The following is a 10942-nucleotide window of genomic DNA, read 5'->3' as shown; positions in this document are numbered from 1 at the left end:
GGGAAGGCAAAGGATAAGGCAAGAGATGGGTCACCAGTACAAAGGACTATAGAATAAAGAACTAAGGAAGGAAAAAAATAAACAAACATCTAACTGGACTGTAGAGGAATTTATGGGAAGGGAATTAAGAAGCATCCTATATATAAGTCAATGAGGAAAAGATAACGGATCATAGAGTATCTTAATAACACAGTGAGGAGGTGGAGATTCTTATAGCAAAACCATGAAGACAAGTACAGGAATATAATAAATATAATTAACTTCCTGGATCACGAAGAGAGCCACTGGTAGGAACTATGAAATACGAATTTGAGCCAACAGCTAGTTTCTGTCCCCCACTCCCAAAAAAGGTTACAATAAGGTAATGCAAGACTATACTTTCAGGGATCATTTCTATAGTTTGTTACAATAAGGTAATGTATTTTATTTCTGTATCAACCAAACAGTGTTATTATGCCATGTAAGATTATAATCTCTTTTTCTGTGCCGTCCCAGAACCTGGAGTGAAAGTTAGAAGTTGAACAAACAAAAATCCCCATTTGAGTTTACAGACTGGAGTGAGAACTAGCCCATCGACAGCAGTGGGACAGAGAAGGGAGTCTGCGCTCACCCCCTGGTGCAAAGTGACTGGGTGGGGCTTGAGTGGCATGGGCAGTAAGCTTTTAGTGGCTGAGAAGCTTGTCCAGGTTTCCAGAGCTCAGGTTTGCAGGACGGAGTGTTAGGGGCCAGCGGCAGAACTAAGTGTTGTAAGGGAGTGGAGGCTCTAGCTTCACTTCTCTGACTAGTTAGAAGTGTGTCCCGAGGCAGCCCCTTCCCACTCGGAGCCTCAGTTTTCTTTGCTTGAAATTGAGAGGGTTGCCCCATGCTATCTTGAAAGATCCTTTACTGTTCTAAACCTCTAAAGTTAATTTGCTTCCTTATATCTATTTAATAACCCCTAATGTGCCTCCTTAAAGGACTATCTCTAAGGGCTCAATTCAATTAAAGTTAGTCTTTAACCAGCTACTAAATGTAAAGGCAAAATAGTAAGGAATGTGATTCTGTTGTTCTAAATGAACTCATATCATCTCCTGGTTGTGTGTGTGTGTGTGTGTGTGTGTGTGTGTGTGTATTTGTTGTTAACATGATTTCTGCTATCTGCAGTCATGTTTCAGAAGTATTTAAGTATTCTACTTTTTGGTGATGTTGAGCGTAATAAACTGCTTTTGTTCACACGCTAATTGTATGTATCAACTTCTTTAGAGATGCTTATTTAATCTATATGTCAAAAGAAGGCAGTGTATCAAAAGGCATTTGTTTAGAAATTATGTATTGTCAGGTAAATAGGGTTAAAGTGAGCCAGGGTAAAACAGAGTGGAGCAAGGTTCTCAGCCACTAAGAGCTGACTGCCAATGTCAGAACCCGAAAAGTTATCTGCTTTACTGCAGGGCAATAACTAGGACAGCTTTGGCAGAGAATTAGGACAGAATCCATCCCAATTCCCAGAGTAAAACATGGTAATTAGGTTTTCATATATGTCTTCAGTTATGCTTATGCATTTATAAGCATTTGCCCAAAGAACTTTTCATATATACTATTCTATATCTTTGTGATTTTTTTTCACGTAATAATGTCACCTGGTGTTATTTCCAATCTGCAATATCTATTTTTCAAATATATATTTTTGTCACATATATTTCAAGAGCTGTGAATATATGCTCACATACCCTTATTTCAAATCCTTAGAGTCATATGTATTCTAGTATTCATAATTTTTTCAGATTTTAGAAGAATAAAATTTTATATAATGAAACTTCCAGAAGGGTCTGGGGAGGAACCTCTTATTCAAACATACTGGTATTTCCACAATATAACAAATGAATATTTACAAGAACTGGATGAACAGACTATTCACAACACAAAGCAGATTTCTCCACCCAACAAGTTTGCTGCAAATTCTTTCTAAAACTTCAGTGTTCCAGAGCTTTTGCATTTTTGAAGTGCTGATAAGGTATTGTAGACCAGGATCTCATTACATAGAATCACATGATTTATTGTCCATTTTCCTGTGGATAGGAACTTAGGCTATTTTTGGAATTTTTGTTATTAAAAACAACAAAGCAATGACCATTTCTTGACAATGCATCTTTGGAAAAATACAAGAGCATATCCTTATGATGAATTCCCAGATGCAGAATTGATATGTCGAATGAAGGGTCAGTTGGCATGTGATTTCACATTTTGACAAATATTGCCAAAGTACCTTCCAACGAAGTTTGCACCAATTTTTTATTCTTACTTGACAGTAAGTATATGAGTGTCTGTTTCCCCATAGTTCTCCTATGTTAGGTTCCTAAGCTGACTACCAGATAGTACCGTAAACTGGGTGGCTTACATATTACACATTTATTGTCTCACAGTTTTGGAGGGTCGATGTCTGAGATCAAGGTATTGGCAGCGTCCGTTTCTTCTGAGGGCTTTGATGGGCATTCTCTTCCAAGCCTCTGTCCCAGGGTCTGGTAGCCTGAGGCATTCCTCGGTTTGTAGATAGTTGTCTTCTCCCCGTGTCTTTACATCTCTCTGTACACATCAATTTCTTTCTCCAAATTTCCTCTTTTATAAGGACACCAGTCACACTGGATTAGGGCCCACACTCATGACCTCATCTTACCTGGAGCATCTTCAAGGACTTTTATTTCCACATAAGGTCACAGTCACAAGTACTGGGGTTTGGGGCCTCATCATGTTTTAAGGGGACTCAATGCAACCCATAGCATCCCCCGACATTGGCTATCATTAATGTTTTCCAATATGATAAGTAAAAATAGTGTCTTACAATTTCTATTTGCATTTCTTCAATTTAGAGTTGAGTATTTTTTTCAAGTTTTTATTTTGAAAGGAATATAGACTCACCACAAAAGTAGTACTAGAGTCCTGTACCTAGCTTTCTTCAAAAATGGCATCACATATATATAACTGCAGTATGGTATCAATACCGGGAAAACGATACTGATATAATGCTTTTCACCCCACTCCAGATTTTATACTGTTTTCCCCAGATTTTACATGCACTTTTCTGTGTGTGTGGTGAATGCAGGTAATCATCCTCTGTGTCGATCGCATGTACAGATCTGTATAATCACCCCTGTGATGGGGCACAGAAGCACAAAGGGAACTCCCTCATACTGCCCCTTTGGTCACATCCACCACCCTACCCCCTTTCCTGTTCCCCAGGAATCATGAAGCTACTCTCTGTCTCTCTAGCTCTGACAGTTCAAGGAGGTTCTAGAATGGTGTCATACAGCACATACCTTTGGAGATTCCTCAGTGTAAGGAATGTCCTTATTTTGTAGGACACCGTTACACATGCATGCACATCAACCATTTGCCCCTTTTATTGCTGAGTAATATTCCATTTAATTATTTTTTATATTGTTAGTCCTTTGTATGTTTTTTTGTACGAATTACCTGTTTAAAAGAAAATATATCTCTCATTTTTATTACTGTCTTTGTCTTGCCTTGTTGTTGTTTTTTTTCCACTTTAGAATTTTCTTCATCATTTCAAAATTATCAATTGTTTATTTTTTGGGTCCTTGATTTTTTATTAACTCACAGAAAGGACTTGCATTCACAACTTCAAATGTTAAGTTAAATCTCGAATCTGTCTGGAACTATTCTGTGTATATTTAAGGAGTGAAATAGGGATCCAGATATTCTGTGGGTCTTAAATATTTATTTCTTATAGCTGATACTTTCAAACATTTGATTCAACTTCATATATATGTGCTAAAATGAAATACAACCAGTACACCTGCTTGGCAAGAATGTGGCTTGTGAGTCCAGGGTTAATTATGGTATAAAACTCACTTAGCTGCTAAAAATCATCTGCTGTTTGATAGGAAAATTGTCCAGGATTTCAGATCTAGGTGAAAATGGGAGGTATGGACTTGTATAACAAGACTTTAGGAAAATGTGGAAAGTGTTTACACACAAAATACAGGGTGTAGGTTTTCTATGATGGAGGTTTGTGGGCTTCTAGCCAAATTCTCAAGATCAATACACCTAAATCTATCATCTGTTTTTTTTTTTTAAATGAAAAGCCCTCTCTCTTCCCTAATCCTAAGACTAGCAAATGCAGTATGTAATATACTGAGTATAGCCTCAACAGAGCTTTCCCACTTATGGAGAGGGCAGGTTCTCGGTTTTTAGACGGTACTTACCCATAGACACAGTGCCCTGCTTTGTGATAGTCCTCATGCAGAGGCCTGGGCTTTAGCACCGTGACAAATGCTCCAGCAATGACAAACATAACCAGGAGATTAGGTTCCAGCCCTCACTGGGTCTTGGTGACTAGCTGTGGGTGATTTTCCTCTATGCAGTTTACTTATCAGCTAAATAATCTTTCTATGCCCAGGAGATATTCCTCTAGGGAGGCTGCCAACACATGCAAGCACCAATAACCGGGGGAGCAACCATAAAGGGGTGTTGAGAGAGCCACATACCATGGCAGTTATGGCAGGCTGCCTCCCATAAATAATCTCTGAAGACCCCGGAAGGTTCATGGCCCGCAGAGTTGGAAGGACACCCATATTTTGTCTATGTGAACACTCACTTGATGGACTCATTTCTTCCATAGCATCTATAGTGAGGTAGCCTGATAGCATCAACATGGCCGTGAAGTCAAGTAGTTATGGGTGTCCATCCTGGCCCACAATTTATTAAGTTACTTGACTAAGTTACTTAATTTCCTTGACTAAGTTGCTTGACTAAGTAATTTAAGTTCCTCTGTCATAAAATGGGGATAATAATAGTGTGTGCCTTATAACTTTCTGGGGCAGATTAGATTAGATCATTTAGGTTACAAGCCTAGCACAGTGCCAAGTACTAAATGTTAAGTAGCCATCATCATTACTCTCAGTGTCTGGACATTCCTCTTCTCCTGAGGCCAGCCCAGTAACTTACGGGTAACTCGCAGTCAAGATTTCTGAATTCATCATCATCTGCCACTGAGTCCACACTGCAGGACTGATCTCCTCAAGGGTCAATTCATTTTGTTTCTTGCTTTGAATATTACCTGAACCTACCATTTCGGAAACATGTATTACTTGGAGTCCACCCTGGGCATATCTAGGAGATAAAATGGACAATCTGAAAAGCTCTTCCTTAATAAACTGTTAATGGATGATAATGGCTTAATGTGTCCGTCTTCCCATATAAAATGTTTGTCATTTTAAAAGGAGCCTTCAATGCCTTATCCTAAGAGGGTTGCTAACAGTGGAACGCCCGTGTCCAAGAAAGATCATATGGGAAGACAGGAATGAGTAATAAGATTTTTTTCCTTGCTCTTCCCATGAACTCACACAGGCATTTGCACTAGTATAGGGGACATTTATTTGTTTGCCCACACAGCTTGCCTTTTCATTGTGAGGGAATAGAACTCATGTCTTCCCTTGGGGAACTACCCTTTCCTGAGTTGGTAGGACTACCAAGCTCTGGGTCCTGGGGAGCTTATCTGGTTCTGATCATGAGGACCAGGTAAGCCTGAGCAATCACCTTTGTCTTCACTTGTAGATCAAAGCAGGGATGAGAGGTGGAATGAGTGAGAGACACATTTTTTTAAAAGATTTTATTTATTTATTTGAGACTGTGAGAGAGAGCAAGAGAGAGCATGAGCACAGGGAAGGGAAGAGGAAGAGGGAGAGGGAGAAGCAGGCTTCCTGCTGAGCAGGGAGTGGATGTGGGGCTCAATCCCAGGACCTCGGGACCATGACCTAAGCCAAAGGCAGATGCTTAACCGACTGAGCCACCCAGGCACCCCAGAGAGACACATTTTTGATGACATCTTTTGGGCACCTAGATCAGAGATGCCTGATCTAGCTAGCCATGGGCTATTTAGTTCCTTGACACAATAGCACTTGACTTCTGACCCATATCCTCAGACTATTTTTCTCCTTTATTTAAGTGGCTTTGAGGGATTCATATTACAGACAACTAAAAGAGTTTTGATTAATACAGTTGCATATAAATGGGTGTCTAGTTGAGGGGTGAAGACTTACAAAAATCTATCACCACCACTGAACAGAGAATTTATAGTTTAAGCTATATTGATCATAAGCCAATAGCATAAAAAATAAACACAGACCTTATCGATGTTTCTCCACTGCACGCAAACCCTTTGATGGTTCTGCTTGCTTTCTGATAGCCACATACAGTCCTCTTTGAATCAGACTCGAGTCTTAGTCCCTACATGAATCATTCTCCAGATGCCTGTCCAGTTTCCTATACTTCCAACTCCATTATGCTCCATAGGTCTGTCATGTCAGTTCCTGACTTGCCATTTTGTTAATTAGATGTTGAAAAGTTTGGGTTCTGCCCTTCCAGAAATTTGATTTTACCACTTCCTTGGCCTTGAGCAAATGGCCAAAAGTATCTAATCTTCAATTTTTTTCAACAAAATAGTGTGGGAAGTAATAGTACCTAGCATTGTTTAACGATTTAAGTGATAGTGGATTAAGGGGTCCAGCTCATAGTAAGTTCTCAATGACTATTAGCTATTTTTACTGTTATGACTTATCCGTTTGGCATGTAGCACACAGCCTGCAGGTAATAGTATTTAAATAAATATTTGTTGTATTAATAAGCAAACATATTCTTAGCTTTGAAAACTTGTTCAATGCATATTCTTCTCTACTGCATAGGAAATTCCTTGTTTTATGGAGGCAGGGCAATAACGGTCAAGACAGTGAGGGGACTATGAAGCCAGTCAAACAGGTTTTAAGGTTGGCTATGCTATTTTCTCTTTATGGGACATGGGCAAGTCACCTGCTTTCTGGGAGCCTCCATTTCTTCACTTGTATTTGGTGACACTGAGAATACATACTCTTAGGGTTGTTGAAAGGATTAAATAAGATGATCTAATTAAGTTAATTGCATGAATTAATAACCTCCCTCTCCTCTTCCCTTTAGTGTCTGGTGCCTAGCCCACACTGGCATAGTAATCCCTAGGTAAGTAGATACAGTCATATTTTTTAAATACTGCTTTTTGATCTGCAAATAGCAAGAAGACAAAAAGATAAAATCTTAAGGCAAGCTCAGTTTGTCTATGAGTGTCATCTGTATGTGCCTAATGTCTGATGCCAAAACTCTTTATCTTGCTTTGCATGTAATGGAAAATAGAATTGCAGAACTGCTACCAACACACCCTGAAAAGACCAACTTCTTTTCATGGCTGCTCAAAGTTACTGACCACCTGCTTTTCACTGAAGGGCTTTCAGAAAAACTGTGCTCCTACGTCTCCACCTTGCTTCTTTCCAGCCACACAAGTCACACCAAAGCTTCAGCCATTCCAATCTTGGTGACAATACTCACCCCTACGCTAAGTGCTTCATCTGGGCTTACTTATGCAGAGAATCACCCAGCCCAGTATTCCTGGTGCATCAATAGCATAAAAAAGTCAGGATGAAGGAAGCCATCCATTTGAGCACAGAGCCAGAGTACCCGGAATTCCTTTGCCGAGGAAGAACAAATATTCAATGTAGCCCATCGTCAATTAAGTGTGCAGATTCCTGTGGAAAGTGCATTATAGGCATTAGGGCTGGGAAATACTGAGAAAAATAGCTCATACCACGTTTCAAAGACCCCAGCCACGTGCTTCATTTTCAAAAGTGTTGCTACTGAATAAGTGAGTGTGCCTGATGAAATAAGACTAGTCCCTAGCAATTTACTTCTGTTTGTGTGATATTACACTTCTTGTATTTTCAAACCTCACGTGGCATTACAGTGGATAAACTCCATCAGCAAGCAGTCTATAAGATCTTGGTGACCAAAACCTAGCCTATTTTTCAGCTCAGTGAGCAGTCTGTGAAGATAACGATGAGGTCAATGGGGGTGTTCATCGGTTTCTTTTAAGAAGCACAAAGTTCTAGAGAAAATCTGGTAAGGGAAGTTCAATTTTCATGAATGCCTAACCCAGTGTAGCCAAATTAACCAACAGAGATAATCTGGAGATTTATTAAATTTATTGGAGTGACCAATCCATCACAACATTGGAAAATTAAAGTGAAAGCATTTCACAAAATTTTAAATTTTACATTTATTCATGGAAGTCCATATAGCTGTGAAGACAGGAAACTTAATATAGTCATTAAGAATATGAGCTTTAAAGTCGATTGCTTGGGTTTGAAGTCCTACTCTACTGGTTTCTGGCTGTGTGGTTTATCCCCCATGTGTCAGTTTCAGAGTCTGTTAGATGAAGATAATAGTAACTCTTAGTGATGTTGAGACATTAATTCTATGTAAGGTATCTAGTATAGTAGCTGGCACTTGGGGGAGGGTTCAATACATGTTAGCCAGTATTATTTCAAATTAAGGATTTAATAGCCAATGCCTGATCATTATGAAACACTAGGTTATTAGGTACGCATTCTTGAGGCGGTCACACACTGCCCATGTGATATTAATGTGAGGTTATAGACTCTACAGGTCAGCCTCAGGGATCCTAAAAATAGATTTTAATGGAATTATCAAATATAAAAGAACATAGGAAATGTCTCCACTTACGAAATCACTACGTATGTTAATCAAGAGATGTCTTCGATGTCCCTCATGGTCTTCCATTAGTCAATTCACGTCCCTCCTCACGGAAAGTAATTAGAGCAAGAGAACTGCAGGCAATTTTTCAAACTTGCCCTTTATTCCTATTGTAGATAGTGACATCCGTTGAATGTGAGCATTCTGGAAGAAATCCATGCATTCAGAGCTGCTTGGGTTCTGTGTGAATAGCTTGTAAAAGCTTCTCTCTTTGCTCACTTACTTTGTGTATCTTCCCATTGTCATCCCTTGTGTCCGGCCCGCCTGCATTAACATAAAATGATGGGTCTCTCTTAACTCTAAACTAAACTTCCAGCCTCATTACTATGTATGAGGTCTGATTTTACTCCAATTTAGCATCAAAAATCTAATTTGTAGACTCCCCAACTGAACAGCAACATTTTAAATGACCATTTTCTTTGCAATGTGCCATTCCTTCCATTTTCACGTATAAGCCAGCATCAACTACCAACTGGTAACAAAGGGACTTAATCCCTTATCTGCATCGTGAAAGAAGCCTGGAAGAGCCTCTGTTGGACTTGGCCAAGTCTCAGCAATTCGCCTTTGGAGACCACTGTCCCTCATTTAAAGGCTGTTTTAGTGTCCTCTGAGTTCATCCCTTAAGCTTCCAGGGAGCAGTAGAAAATAGGGCTATAAGTGACCTTGAAAATGACCAGATAATGTGAGATTGTTGCCAATGTTTTCTTTCAGTTTTGAGAAAACAGCCCTGTCTATGTGAACAACACAGGAGATGAGGTGTCGCTTAATTAGTGTATGAAAGCCAGTCAGCGCAATGCCTGGTTTCTGTTCCCAGAATATCTTTTAGAGCCAGTTAGGGTTTAGGGCAAAGCATGGGAAGAGAGAGCACTTCATGCGGTGCAGTTTTCAACATTAGTCTTTATTTTTGTCATTCTGGATGGAAGAGCTTCCAGATTCAATGTCTGCCATCACTCTTTTCTGTAAAATGAAATGTCACATGGAAGGAGTGATTTTTTTTTTTTTTTAATGAAAAGTAAAGAGATAAAAGCAACTAAATGCTGTTAGGACACAAAATGGTTTCCGAAGAACTCAGCTTGTGGGTTTGAAGCTGGGACCTGTCATCGCAGTAGAGGAGATACATGAACAGAATCTCTTTGCTGTGTATTTTAATTGAACATTTTGGAAACAATGTCAAAAAGCAAAAATAAAAGTGAAAGCAAAAGCAAACTGAAGTCCCGTGTAACTGGCAAAGTATTCTAGTTTTGAGGTTGTTAAAGCAGCTTCCTTAGAGTTACCCTGCCCTCAAATCCTCCCTTCCATCGAAAGAGAAAATAAAACAGAAAACAAGAGAGCCGGATAAAGAGCTCCCAGGGTCCTGCAGCAAACACCTAAGTCTTCAGTTTTTTTTCAATCTGTCTCACCACCTCTTCAGCTGCTGAATCCCCTTCTTCAGAACCAGCAGCATTATTCATTTATTCTTTTATATTCCATGTACAGGGGACTTTATTCATGGTCCCTTCTGTCACTGGAACAAAGCATTTTATTCCTATTCTCTTAACAACAGCACATCTGCTTTCAGGGTAGCCAGAGACAAAAAAGATGACTTCTACCTTCTGAATTTCAGAAATGATGAAACACAGAATGTATCTAAGCGTATAAGTGAGACTTGAGAAGACAGAAGAGCTTCATGGGAAGAAAGGAAAGGCGACACGGTGTTGCAGTGGGGCCACTGCTTGTTTTTGTGCCGTGGTTTAGCTCCAGCAGGACGACCCACAGCCCTGGGGCCCCTGTTGGGCCCCTGCCCGGAGCAGCGTGGGATCTGGTTCGAGCCCTGTGTAGGGGAGCTTGTCACAAGATCTTTGCGTAACAGGCAAATGCAAGGAAAACGAGTGGGAGACTTTATCACAGGCATTCGTGATCTTATTAATCTTTGGCATCAGAGATGGATTAAGAAGCCTGCTGCAGTCTGATAGGATTCTGAGCACAGTTAATGCCTCCTGATTAGATAAGACATCTTTTAACCAGAGCACCACGCTGAAAGGGAAGGCAGGCCATGTTCTTGGCAGCTAGGAGCCCTCTCAAAGGAACATCTCCCCTAATCGGAACATGACTCAGCCTGTTCTGAAAATGAAATTGGAGTGAAGGGAAATGAAAAGAGAAAACACAACCACCAAACGTACAGATTGCCCCGGGCTCACTTAGTGCACATTCTCATCCTGAGGCCTCACCTCACAGTCCTGACAGAGGATTCCAGAATCCTTTCTTTTTCTCGATATTTTAAATAATTTTTTAAACAAAAACCCCATACTTTCCCCTCTTGTTTTTCCCTATCTTGTTCAATTCTACTGTCCTGTGTCCCTCCAAAACGAGCTCGTCAGTAGTTCCTGTCACTGCT

General features: G+C 40.0%; 1 pseudogene; it reads left to right on the top strand.

Moving 5' to 3' along the window:
• The first annotated feature begins 368 nt into the window (after window positions 1–368).
• LOC113247606 (small nucleolar RNA U3) lies at window positions 369–490 on the top strand (annotated as a pseudogene).
• The last annotated feature ends 10452 nt before the right edge of the window (window positions 491–10942 follow it).

The sequence above is a fragment of the Ursus arctos genome, unplaced genomic scaffold (assembly GCF_023065955.2).
Source record: "Ursus arctos isolate Adak ecotype North America unplaced genomic scaffold, UrsArc2.0 scaffold_8, whole genome shotgun sequence".
NCBI classification, from domain to species: domain Eukaryota; kingdom Metazoa; phylum Chordata; class Mammalia; order Carnivora; family Ursidae; genus Ursus; species Ursus arctos.
Note: the sequence above shows the minus strand (reverse complement) of the source record. Positions and strands in the feature narration are given on the sequence as shown.